Raw genomic sequence first — 14,865 nt, forward strand, 5'->3', positions numbered from 1 at the left:
ATAACTGACATTCAGTTGTACTATAATGTGATCTTATACTAGCTGTCACCCTAGTCTCCATCTCAGATGGCAAACTCAGACAGATTGGATTGATTGGTTGGTTTTACACAATTCCTGAGCCAGGATTTATTTTTACAATAATTTATTGCATTTATTGCATTGTTTTATTTTTTAGATTGTTTGTTTACAATATACAGTGTCACCATTATGTTCAGTTTTGTTCAGTTCAAGGATTTTTAGTTTGCATTTCTTCAGTTCATGTCTCCCTTTGTTCTATTTTCCCACCATGGACTCTAACACCATTCTTCACAGCTGTTCGTCATTTTAGTTCATCATCACTGTGTATTTAAGTTCCTCCCTTTGTGCTGTTCAATTGTCGGTTGTTGTTGTTTTTGTTAAGACACGCTGTCTTGTATGTTGGCTTGTTATTAGTTCCTAATAAATCTTATGTTATATCATCTTCATCTTCATTGGATCCAGTGTTACATTCAGGGCTGTTGCAGTGAACAAACATCTCTAGTTACTGGTTTTAACACATGACACGTGTCATCCTTTCATAAATTTTTATATGAGCAATACACAAAGCCCTGTATTCCTTAAATTAGAAAGTATACCTAATTGTTAAAAGCAGACTTCATCCTTAGTGGTGTAATAAGTTTCGTATAATGTTGGCGATATTTAAAAGTAGGATACAAAACAGACTGAAAAAAGGCATGTCTGTTATTTTTCAACATAAGGATCATCAACTTCAGAAACTTCAGTAAACCAAAAAAATAAAAATAAAAATAAATAAACATTAACAAAATCCTAGGTTTTAATGAAATTAAAATACACTGAATTTTAGGTAACAGGGTTGCCAATTTTTAAAGTAAGTTATCACTGAGTAGGGGCTGGCTGGTTTGTAGTTATTGGTAAAGATACATATTTCCTTTACGTAAAAAAACAAACAAACAAAAAACAAACGGTTTCTGATATACTGTAGATACAGACTTTAACAACTTCACCAATAAACACTTGTATTTGTCATATTATGACCGCTGTAGTTGATCACAATTGCTTCCTGCAGAAGCTGGAATGAGTGTATGAAGCCTGTGCAACTTTTCAGCACTTCAACTCTCAGCACATACATGGTGATTACTTGTACATGACACCTGAGAGAACTGAACCTTACAGAGTCAGCAGGTTACAGACATCACTTTGGTAAAATGAGAAGCCAAGCAGGTGTGTCACGGCACCTCTCAAACACTTCCCTCTCCCTTAAGTTTAGAGTTTTTTCTGTTCTTTCTCCCTTTCTCCCCGTTGCTCTTATCGTTTCTTAGGCCATATATATATAGTAGCTTCCTGGTTCATAGAGAGAGCAAAGTACATTAGCCATGTTTTGTCTCTGTACTAAAACATAGTGTTAACGGATTTTTGTAAAGCAATGATCCGTACTTTACTCACTTTTGCTTGATCTTTGGTGCGGGAAGCATGGTTGATGTGCAACGCTTCTTCCTCATGTGTAGTTGATATTTACATGAATATTGTATTTTGATACAATATTCAGTCACCCATTCCTAAGGTCAGACCAATGCAGAGAAAACAGCTGCACTTCTGTAGTTTACTTGAAAGCGCTGTAAATCATATTCACACATATGACACAACAGCAAGAGGAAACAGCTCATTAGAAAGTCAAGGTTTAGTAAATCGTTTATCTACCACAGATGCAACAAACATAATGAATGCATTTACAAGGTAGGATACTACCAAAACAATACAGTAAAATATTAGCGAGACACCATTTGAAAGCTTGGACACACTTTACCGAATTTATATTTCTTTTCATGGAAACTAACTTCAACTGACCCTAAAAAGAAAAAGATTTTTCTTTTCTTTTTTTTGATTCCATAGTACTTTTTATTATTGTAAGAAGTACATGGAAGAAATGCGCTTGAGCTTCAGAATCAACCATAGATCTTGGGGACATGTACACACAGGAGAAGTTGTTATGCTTCCCAGTAATGTTGAGTTTAATGCTGCGTAGGTGCTGAAAGAGGCTTTGAGTGAGGAGACTGTATGCCGCACAGACAGAGAGACAGAAAGAGCATGTGTATATGAGTGTGTGTTTGACTATGAGTCTATGAACTTTGTTGGGCGGAAGGACAATTGATGCCCCTTTAGAAGGAGGTACCGTGCCGGCAAAGACTTGTATTAAGTGGGATATGACAACAGTACAAGGTAATCCCTATATCAGCAGCAGTCATGAGCTCATGGAGTAATACAGAAACACCATTCTTATCGCCTCAGTTTGCAGCACCCACACAGGTTAACCCATTAACTGGAATTTGTAAAACACTTGTGGTCTGTTAGGATGTATTAAAAAAATCTGATAAATCGTTTGTCTTTAAGTAAGCACATTGAAATTCAGCTTACACTTAGTATTTAAAAAATATAACATTTAAAAAAAATTAAAAAAAATTAACAGGTCTACAAATCCGTTGGGATGGATGGGATTGTGATGGTTCTGAGGAAGGTGTTTACTGACTGTCTAATGCACACAAAAAGTGCTGGTTCCAGTCTTATCTGCTTGCTTTAGTTTATGTGGTTTCTAGGAGCATAATCATATTTTTAATTACATTTTTAATCATACAGACTGGAACCAAAATCAAAATATCATGTTGATGCATTGACAAATAACTAGATTTGCATAAAAAGCATCAGATCTTTGAAATATTGTTTTGTTTGAGGCACTTAGCAGCAAGTTAACAGATATCCATCAGCTGAACTGTATTTTTCAATATATGTTCTATGTTATGTCATTTAAATAATCAGTTCAGTTTATTTTAAATAGAAAGTCTATAGACATTTTCCATTTTTTCAGCATTACTGTGATATTCAATTTCAAATTCACCCACCCTTAGACAGCGCATATAAACACAAACTGTGATTGGTTGTACAGATAAGCAATATATTGTGGTCAAGTCAATATTGGATGAAGCCAAATGATCATGAGGCCCACATTATTTCTGGCTTGACAACTGTTGTTAAACACAACTAAGATAACTCTTTACTCTGCGTTTACTGAGTTTAAATATACTCTATAATATATTTTTTTAAAGCAGCACACAGGCATTTCATTATATTTGTGAAAGTAAGGTTTTCAATTTAGTTGTAAGCTGGCCAAAGACATGTATATTTTCTTTACTCCAATGGTTAATAGTAGGCATACATTTGTTAAATGATTGTAATGATTTATAAAGAAACTTTTTAAAATTAAAATTTGTCAATTGAATCATGTGGAGATCTAGTGAAATCTTCCAGTGTCACAAAATGTTCTGTAGATTGATATCTAATATCAGCCACAGATTTCTCCCAAAGGTTTTTTTCTTTTTTTTCCCTTTATTTCTGCCACCTGATGGAGTTTGGGTTCCATGCCACTGTAAACTTTGGCTTGCTTAGTTGGGGTATAGGGATTTAAAACACACTAAAGACTGCACTAACTCTATTGAATGACATCAAACCTGAATTGAGCTGGATGATGACACTATTGTCTTCTGTAGAGCTGCTTTATAGCTGATTTAACATTGTTTCATAAGTTTTATAATTCACAAATTATGTAACATCGACACTGTTTTCATACTGAATATTGAATTGACTCAAATTGAATAACACGGTTCTATTTCACTTTTCCAGACAGCCAGAGATGGACAAACATTCAATTCAATTCAATTCAATTCAAATTTATTTGTATAGCGCTTTTCACAATACATATTGTTTCAAAGCAGCTTTACAGAAAGTGCATTTCAGAAATGTACATAGAAAAATACAGTTAGTTAATCATGTATTAATTTAGGGCATAACATATCGCCAGCGTTGAGTCGTCTCTTCACGGGTGTTTGGGAATCTGAAGTTTTCATGAGAGGCTGGATACAAACTGGAGCTGACGAACTCTATTTACCTAGCGTCCCGAGATAACAACAGAAAAGCAGATGGGAAATAATTAGCATAGCTGCTGTTCATAATATTAATGCATTCGATCTGATTCAACTGTAGTATAAAAGGTAAGTATTATGTGAATGCTTGGCTAAAGAGATGCGTCTTTAATCTAGTTTTAAACTGGGACAGCGAGTCTGAGCCTCGAACAATATCAGGAAGGCCATTCCAGAGTTTAGGAGCTAAATGTGAAAACGCCCTCCCTCCTTTAGTGGACTTAGATATCCTAGGAATGACCAGAAGCCTCGAATTTAGTGATCTTAAAGAGCGCAATGGATTGTAGGGCGATAGAAGTTCCGTTAAATACCCAGGAGCTAAACCATTTAGGGCTTTATAGGTCAGTAGTAATACTTTGTAATTGATACGGAACTTAAAGGGTTAGTTCACCCAAAAATTAAAGTTCTGTCAGTAATTACTCACCCTCATGTTGTTCAAACCGCGTAAGACCTTCGTTCATCTTCGGAACACAAATTAAGATATTTTTGATGAAATCTGAGCCATGTCTCACTCCTCCATAGGCTTCTATGTGACCGAAACTTGCTGGCCCAGAAAAGTTATTAAAGAGATCGATAATATAGTCCAAGTGACTCCAGTGGCTCAATCTTAAGTATATCAAGCGACGAGAATACTTTTTGTGCGCAAAAACAAACAAAAATAACGACTTTATTCCACTTTTCATTTCCTTCTCTCTGGGCCTCGTAGTGTTTTTGCGCTGCGCGTCTGTGTTGCACGTCATCACGCAACACACACATGACCGGCGTCGGCCAATAGTGAGCCTACGTGGTGACGTGTAACACAGACGCGCTGCGCAAAAACACTACGCGAACCAACTAGAGGTCGAGAGAGAAGGAAATGAATAGTGGAATAAAGTCGTTATTTTTGTATGTTTTTGCGCACAAAAAGTATTCTCGTCGCTTGATATACTTAAGATTGAGCCACTGGAGTCACTTGGACTATATTAACGATCTCTTTAATAACTTTTCTGGGCCAGCAAGTTTCGGTCACATAGAAGCCTATGGAGGAGTGAGACATGGCTCAGATTTCATCAAAAATATCTTAATTTGTGTTCCGAAGATGAACGAAGGTCTTACGCGGTTGGAACAACATGAGGGTGAGTAATTACTGACAGAATTTAAATTTTTGGGTGAACTAACCCTTTAATAGGTAACCAGTGTAGAGATGATAGAATTGGTGTTATATGATCATATTTTCTTGACCTAGTAAGAACTCTAGCAGCTGCATTTTGGACTAACTGTAGCTTGTTTATTGAGGATGCAGGACAACCAGCTAATAAAGCATTACAGTAATCTAGTCTCGAGGTCATGAATGCATGAACTAACTTTTCTGCATCAGAAACAGATAGCATGTTACGTAGCTTAGCAATGTTTCTAAGGTGGAAAAAGGCTGTTCTTGTAACATATGAAATATGATTTTCAAAAGACAAGTTGCGGTCCAGTATAACACCCAGGTCTTTTACTGTAGTGGATAAAGTAACAGGACATCCTTCTAAATTAAAGTTGTATTGTAAGAGGTTTTGTGGGCAGTTTTTTGGACCAATAAGTAATACCTCCGTTTTATCTGAATTTAATAGCAGAAAATTACACGTCATCCAGTATTTTATATCTTTAACACACTCTATCAATTTAGATAATTTAGTGTTTTCATCTGGTCGTGATGAAATATATAATTGAGTGTCATCCGCATAACAGTGGAAATTAATTCCATGTTTTCTTATAATATTACCAAGTGGCAGCATATATATTGAGAATAGCAGAGGGCCTAACACAGATCCTTGCGGCACTCCATAGTTTACTGACGTTATCTTCGATTTTTCCCCATTTAAACAGACAAAATGGTAGCGGTCTGATAAGTACAATCTAAACCAGCTTAATGCCTGTCCATGAACACCAGTGTAGTTTTGTAGTCGATCTAAGAGTATTTTGTGATCTATAGTGTCGAACGCAGCACTAAGATCGAGTAAAACTAGTATTGAGATACAGCCTTGGTCTGAAGCTAGAAGTAAATCATTTGTAATTTTAACGAGCGCAGTTTCTGTGCTATGATGCGGCCTGAATCCTGACTGAAATTTTTCATAGATATCATTTTCTTGCAAGAAAGAGCACAATTGAGCGGACACAACTTTTTCTAGTATTTTAGACATAAATGGAAGATTTTAAATGGGTCTGTAATTTGCTAGGTTATTATGATCTAATTGTGGTTTCTTAATGAGAGGTTTTATAACTGCCAACTTGAATATTCTTGGAACATGACCTAAAGATAAAGACGAGTTAATAATATTGAGAAGAGGCTCTTCCACTACAGGCAACACTTCTTTCAGTAGTTTAGTGGGTATTGGATCTAATAAACATGTTGTTGGTTTAGATGCAATGATAAGTTTATTTAGCTCTTCCTGTCCTATAGTTGTAAAGCGGTGTAGTTGTTCTTGAGGGGCGATAATTGAGGCTGAATCATAAGACACCATTAAAGATTGTACATTTACAATTGTGTTACAATTCTCAGTGAAGAAATTCATAAAATCATTACTACTACACTGTAACGGAATATTTTGCTCAGGTGATGTCTGTTTATTTGTTAGTCTAGCCACGGTGTTAAATAAAAACCTTGGATTATTTTGGTTATTTTCTATTAGTTTGCGGAGATGCTCAGCCCTGGCTGCTTTTAGGGCCTTTTTATAATGTGACATACTGTCTTTCCACGCGATTCTAAAGACCTCTAAATTAGTTTGTTTCCATTTACGCTCTAAATTACGAGTTTCTCTCTTGATAACATGCGTAGCACTGTTGTACCATGGTGCTTTAGTTTTCTCTCTAACCTTTTTTAATCTAATTGGTGCAACAATGTCTAATGTACTAGAGAAAATGGTGCTCATAGTGCTAGTAATTTCCTCTAGTTCATCTGTTTGTTTGGGTTCACTGAGCAGCTGAGATAGATCAGGTAAGCTATTTGAGAATCTATCTATAGTGGTTGGAAGGATTGTTCTGCCTGGTCGATAACGTGGCGCAACATGACAAATTTCAGCAGTACGTAGTATGCAAGTTACCATGTAATGATCAGTGACATCATCACTTTGCGGTATAATATCTATATCGGTTGGATTGGTTCCATGTGATATAATTAAATCTAGTGTATGATTAAGACGATGAGTGGGACCAGTGACGTTTTGCTTGACCTCAAAGGAGTTTAATAAATCTGTAAACGCAGCCCCTAACGCATCATTTGTGTTATCTACGTGTATGTTAAAATCTCCAACAATTAATGCTTTATCAACATTGACCAATAGATCTGAGAGAAAGTCTGCAAACTCTTTTAGGAAATCAGCATAGGGCCCTGGAGGTCTATATACAGTAGCCAAGGCTAGAGATAATAGGAATTTCTTTCTTACATCTAAGAGCGTAATATTTAACACAAGTACTTCAAACGAATTAAACCTGTGACCTGTTTTCTGAGTAACATTAAGAATATCTCTATAGATTGTTGCAACACCGCCGCCACGACCAATCAGACCGGGCTCATGCTTATAACAGTATCCTGGTGGAGTAGACTCATTAAGACCGAAATAATCATTTGGTTTAAGCCAGGTTTCAGTAAGGCAAAGTACATCGAAACTATTATCTGTGACCATTTCATTTACAATAACCGCCTTAGGTGTGAGCGATCTAATGTTTAGAAGACCTAGCTTTAGAAATTGTCTTTGTTCACTAATATTGAGATTTTCTGGTTTAATCACAATTAGATTTTTCCTAGATCCTACAGTAGATTTAATGTTTGACCTCACTAAATTAGGAATAGACACAGTTTCTATACAATGTTCTACATTGGTACTTATATCAATTAAGTTGGGACAGCAAAGACTGTGATTTGGACTTTGACTTACTAGTCATATTTTGTGTAACGTCTTGGAGATGTTGTCCGACAGAAGAGCCGCTCCGATTCTGCTGGGGTGAAGGCCATCAGCACGGAAGAGCCTAGGTCGCTCCCAGAACAGATTCCAATTATTTACAAAGAGCAGTTTCTGTTCATTACACCATGTCATTAGCCATTCATTTAGAGCAAATAATCTACTGAACCTTTCATGTCCTAGTCGGTACGTGGGAAGCGGTCCAGACACGATGATCGTTGTTTCAGGCGATGTGCTGCGTACCGTCTCGATCAGGCTCCTGTAGTCCTTCTTCAGAACCTCCGTCTGCCGCAGCCTGATGTCGTTCGTTCCCGCTTGCAGCACGACAGCTCCGACGCGCTCGTCACCGTTTAGGATCTCGGGAACCTGCGCAGCTACATCGAGAACACGAGCACCAGGAAAGCAGTGAGTGCGCACCTTACCTTTACCTGAGGTAGCGTGGACATGCCGGACGATGGAACTGCAGATGATCACAGCGTCGTGTTCCGTCTCGCGTAGAGGGGAGAAGCGGTTCCGGGTGGAGATCTCGAAGACGGAGAGGCGGAGAGGTCCTTGCTCTGGTCCTGGCTCGCGTCTTCCGCTGTGGAATCACCCAGGGTCCATGGTGTTGTGTCGGTGCCGGAGTGAATGAAACCAGGGATGATCGCGTCCTGGGTGCTCGGGTTCTGTGCAGAGAGACACACAGAGTAGACAAGGTCGGAGTCAAAAAGTTACTAACCACTGACTTGTGAGCATCGGCGCGTGATGTTTAAAGCGCTGATCGCCGATCTCACAGCTCGGCTTGCCACTCTAGTAGGTCACGGATCTGCTTCTCCACGGACTCCAGCTCTAACTGCACCGAATGCAGCTCGAACGTGTCCTCACCTGCACTCAAAGGTAACGTTAGACAATGCGATATATTCGCCATTATAGCAGATGAACAATAAATTAGCAGTGATACTACCAATATCACTACTAATTTAGGACTGAAATCCTGGATAGAACCCGTATCCCGTATTCAGTGATACGGGTGTAAATAAGACGATCGATAGGCGAGACCACGCGTGCAATGCTAGCGGGCTAAGGCTAGTAGCGGAAGTTCGGAAAGTTGGATATAAGTAGCGATATCAAAGCAATCTGAAGGAGTTATGTCTTGCACGTCATATCGAGAATCCAGCATTTACTTGTCACCAGTGACCCTGAACATTGGTGTGTCAGAAGCTATATCCATTCTATTCACATCATATTCGTTCTCTTTGTTATTCTCATGAAGAAATCTTGCTCGAGCGTGAACAGCTTTTTTGTTGAGCAGCTTCTCCCCACTACAGCTGTATCTCGGGAATTCATATTGGAGTTTATATTGGATTTATATGGTCAGATTCGTCATTGGATTTTTTGTTCATGGGACTTATTCATCAGATTCAGATATGCACTGGTTATTCAGGGTTTCATTGAAATCGATTACTACTAGCAGTGCTGTGATGAGTGTGTTACGTGAACTTAGTGGTTAATATCAACACTGTGTGTAGTATTGCCTGTTGTCTTATGAATAATTTGTATACAAACACTCCCTGGTAAAACCATGGGTGACATTCAGTTAACAGGGGTTACTGTTGCAACAACTTTAATGCCTTATTCTTCAACACTGTTGTTTCTCTGCCTTTAAAGGAACACTCCACCGTTTTTTCATATTAAACTATGTTATTCCCTTAACTAAGACGAGTTGATACATACCTCTCTCGTCTCAGTGCGTGCACTCAATCGCTCTGGCGCGCGGCGACACTTTGATAGCACTTAGCTTAGCCCAGTTCATTCATTAGGGACCAAACAGAGATGAAGTTAGAAGTGACCAAAATAAATACAGTTACACGAGTCGTTACACGACCAAGTATGGTGACACAAAATGAAGTTTTATGTAACAAAGTTCGGGAGGAGCACGTTCAGGTAATCAACCAATCAGCACAAGAGGCAGCCGGTATAAATAAAGCCTTTCCTCACCTCTGTCTCATGTCAAGTTTCACAGCATCCCTCCACCACCCCATCACCTCACTCTCGGCTGGTTTCTATCCCAGTAAAAAGGGGGAGTACTCTGGGTTCGGGCCAAATTTCGAGCTCGGAGCTCTCCCCCGTACAGCATGCCAAATACGATTAAAATACTACATCTGATTTCATGTACGTGTGAACTCGTGAAATAAAACGTGGCGCTTTTCTAAGCGGGTAAAAAGGATAACTATAATGTATGGCGGAATAGCACTTGGGAGCACTTCGACTCTGCGCAGTAAAAAGTCACGTTGGTTCTAATGACAGAAGTGAGAGGGAGAGGGGGAGAAGATTTTTCAGGCGTGACTTTTTACTGCGCCGAGTCGAAGTGCTCCCAAGTGCTACATTATAGTTATCCTTTTTACCCGCTTAGAAAAGCGCCACGTTTTATTTTGTGTCACCATACTTGGTCGTGTAACTGTATTTAAATAGGGAAAACGTGGAGGTGTTTGGTCGCTTCTAACTTCATCTCTGTTTGGTCCCTAATGAATGAACTGGGCTAAGCTAAGTGCTATCAAAGTGTCTCCGCAATAACATAGTTTAATATGAAAAAACGGTGGAGTGTTCCTTTAATATTTTATTATTAACCTGTTGGTTGACCAGGGTGGGAAAAACCATAAGGTTGACCATAAGTTTTCATTGACTGGTGTGGGAGGTTATGGAAGCCCCATGCTCTCTTTGCTAAGGTCCAGTAGGTCTTAGGCATTGAACACATCAGAAAGGCTTTAGTAGATCCATGCCCTTAGTATAGTTTAATGTCCTTGGTTGTGAGACAGCATTGACTGGCTAAATTAGATCCTGAATTTCGGGCCTTCAGAGTACTGCTTCTTCAGTGGTATTTTCACTTCTGGATACACTCAAGATTGCACTCACTAAACTGAATATTGACCCACCTCCTCATGTGCTGGGCCCTTAAAAAACACTTGCGTCACCCGGTCTCTCAGCACAAGGTTTTCCTGATGCCAAGCTGTCCTGTTTTCCACACTTCGGTCTGCTCCCTTATCCAGACCTGATCCTGTGGCCCGTACACTAGTGGCAATGGCTGAGGCCTAGGAAAAGGGCCTTAGTAACATGCCTTCAGTATAACAGTGCCTTTCTTCCCTGGTGGTATCGCCAGATTAACCCATTAGACAAGATCTTCGGTACCCCAGCCCAGAATGTACTGATTATCTGTTGGTCAGAATTTAAAACACTGTCTCAGACTTTAGCCGTGAAGGAAATTATTTGGGTCATCTATTGTTTGATCTGGTGGTGGTGCTTAACAGCCTATGCTGAGCAACTTGTGAGCCCCTTGATAAAGCAGGTATTAAGGAGTCTTTCTATGAAGACCGTTTTTCTCTTGGCTATAACATCAACCAGAAGTGTAGGTGTCTATGAGCTACATGCTCTCTTGGTCAGCACACAATCTCTCAGATGGGGACCTCAGGATAATCAGGTTATACACTGGCCTAACCCAGCTTTCCAACCTAAGGTGTTGTCTGATTAGTTTGTAAACAAACCTATTCAGCTTGTGGCATTTAATCATGAAGAGGCTTCCCAGGCAGCTCTGTGTCCAGTCAAGTCACCTTTATTTCAGTCAGGACCACTTCGCCAAGTATGGATAAATAGATTTATTGCGATAATAGCATACAGTTAGTGTTGGCGGTATGGATCTGTTCTGGGCAAAACTCCCACGCCTGTCCATGCAGCTATGCCTGGATAGAACGGGAGAGCAGCAAGGCAAACCCCCCATGGGGTACAGAACAGAACCAGTATATGCATGATTACAATTCTCAATTACATGAGTTGAAATGAGCAATTACATGTGAAATACAATATAAAATAAAAATTTGCCAAGATTACACTGTAAAGAGAACAAGTGATCAGAAAGATGAAGGTTTGTTAGGAGGAGTTGGGGTTGGAGGAGGGAGTTAAGATGCGAGCAGCAAGCTATGAGGGAAATGCTGAAGGAGTGTGAGATTTAAGTGTGCCGCTGAGATAGATGTCGACACCGGATTGGACCACGTCATGAACAGCTGGCTAACAGCTGATGCGGGCTTGGCTGACGTGGCCTGCCTGAACTAACGCGATGCTTGATTTATATAGTACTTTTTACAACACATATTGTTAATTGGTGAACTTTGGTATGGATCACATACTATGGATCACCAGAGTCAAACGAGAATGACTGAACTAATTAACAGATTAGAACAACAAATAAACTCAAACATGAACAGAACCGAGAAACAGATCAAAAGACAAACTGAAAACGTGAAAACGTGTCCTTATTGTAGAATTTTTATGTAAAGCACTTTGGTTCAACCTTTGTTTTTTAACAATGCTATATAAATGAATGGACAAATTCACACAAACGTTATGTCAACATGCCTGTCCTGGTCAGTATCCTAGCAAACATTTGTAGGTTATGTCTTAAAGTCACCCTGTAGTCAATAATTGTATCCCTTAAAAGAGTACTTACGAGAGTACTCTCGTGTTGCGTAAGTTTAGTAAGTTTAGCCCTTTAACGCAACCACCGAAGGAAACAAAAAGCTGCTCTGTCTGCCTGAAGGCAGCGGAGCGTTCCACATAAATCCTCAAGGCCCTAACTGGGCAAAGGAGATTAACCCCGTCCTCACTGCAGGATGCAGGGAGGGCTGATAGGGAAATAACTTGCGCTCTAAACGGAGTTGCAAGCACCTTAGGAACGTAACCATGTCTTGGTTTGAGGATGACCTTAGAGTCATTAGGCCCAAATTCCAGACACGTAGCACTCACAGAGAGCGCGTGTAAGTCGCTCACCCGTTTTACTGAAGCCATTGCCAGCAGAAAAACGGTTTTGAAGGAGAGGTATTTTAGCTCCACCGCATGTAAAGGTTCAAATTTGCTACCTTTCATGGCCTCCAGGACCGTAGAAAGGTCCCAAATTGGAACTGATGGAGGTCGAGGAGGGTTCAGCCTCCTAGCACCTCTGAGAAAACGGATTATGAGGTCGTTCTTTCCCGGCGACTGGCCATTTGCAGACTTTGTAAAAGCTGCTATGGCCGCCACATAAACCTTGACCGTAGATGGGGTTCTCCCGCTGTCCAGCACCTCTTGCAAGAAGAAAAGCACCACCGTTACCTCGCCACATAGCGGGTCCAATTCATGAGCTGAACACCATTCAGCGACGGAGCTCTAGCCTGCGTGATCGTGTTCATCACTCCCTTAGGGAGGAGAAATGTTAGTGATTGATCGCCCACAGATGTAGAGCCCACAGCTCGGGGTGTGGGTGCCAAATCGCGCCCTCGGCCTGAGACAGCAGGTCCTTCCTCAGCGGAATCGGCCATGGCGGTGCGCTCCCCAGCTCCATCAATTCTGGGAACCAAACTTAATTCTCCCAGCGTGGAGCTATCAAAATTATTGAGCATTTGCACTCCCTGATTCGCTTGATTACCTGTGGTAACAAGGCGACCGGGGGAAATGCGTATAGAAGACGTCTGGGCCAGTTTAGGGCCAGCGCGTCCCTTTCTTTCGAAAAGAATATTGGGCAATGAGCGTTGGCCTGTGACGTGAATAGGTCTACCTCCCTGGGGGAGCTTGGCCCTGGACAGCATGTCTGGGCCCACGTTCACGGCGCCCGGAACATGCGCTGCTCTCAGCAAGGAGGCGTTTTGCTCTTGCAAAAAGGCTCCGAGACCTGAGGCCGCCCTGGCGGTTTATATATGACACCACTGACATATTGTCTGTTCTGACTAGAACATGGTGACTCCTCAGCACAGGGAGGAAGAACTGCAGGGCATTCTCGACCGCTTTCATCTCTAGACAGTTTATGTGTAGGCGCTTTTCTGCATCTGACCACAGGCCCATCGATGGCCTCCCTTCGTAAAGGGCGCCCCAACTTTGGCGAGCGCTGTGTCCATGCATTTCGTAAATGTACGAGGTGCTAAAGACAGACCGAACGGGAGGAAGGTATACTGATAAGCCTGGCCCTCGAAGGCGAATCTCAAGAATGGCCTGTGACGGGCTGCTATTTTAATCTGAAAGTACGCGTCTTTCAGATCCACTGATATAAACCAGTCCCCCGGTCGGATTCAAGCGAGGATTTGTCTGGTTGTGAGCATTTTGAACGAGCGTATCATAAGAGCTTTGTTCAAAAGCCTGAGATCTAGTATAGGGCGGAGCCCGCCGTTCTTCTTCGGGACTAAGAAGTAACGGCTGTAGAACCTCGACTTGCTCTCTGCCAAGGGGACGGTCTCTACCGCTCCTTTCCCTAGCAAATTCACTATCTCGGCGTGAAGTAGGTGTGCTACTTCCTGATTCACAGAGGTTTCGACCCGTGCTGTGAAGCGCGGTGGTCTGCGAGCGAATTGTAGCGAATAGCCCCATTTTACTATTTCTAGCACTTCGAGACCCCTGGAATCGATTCCCACGCTTTCGCGTGAATAGCCAGGGGTAGAATGAAATCTAGGTTCCGGTCACTGGTATTCAGAGACTCTGGGACCCGGCCATGATGACATGCTTTGTTCATCAAGCTCATGTTCAATGGGGCAGTCAGCACTTCGTGCAGCGGCTTCGTATCTAGCTTCCCGTCCGTGGAATCGGGAAGGTGTTGTATTACAGACGAAGCTGTGCGAGCTCGTGGCGGAAGGCGCGGAGCGCTTAGCAACACAGATACAGTCGTGTTCATAGGTAGGGGTGGGCACTGTACAGCGGGAACATTCCCTACATGTAAAACATGAACGGCAGAAGCCGGTTTGACTGATATGGACCCCGGGGTGGTGTGAGACACTGTGTGGGTAGTGCTTATGTGTAGGAGTGAACACTGGGCAGTGGGCACTTTTCCTACACTCATAGGTCGAGCGGCATGAGCCAGCTTTATTGATTTTAACCCTAGATGAGTGTGACACACAGAGGGGGTAGTGTTTATGTGTAGGGGTGGGCACTGGGTAGTGGGCACATTTCCTACATACAAAACACCTTCGGCGTGAGCCGGAGAA

The sequence above is a fragment of the Rutilus rutilus genome (assembly GCF_951802725.1).
Source record: "Rutilus rutilus genome assembly, chromosome: 24".
In the NCBI taxonomy this organism is placed as follows: Eukaryota; Metazoa; Chordata; class Actinopteri; order Cypriniformes; family Leuciscidae; genus Rutilus; species Rutilus rutilus.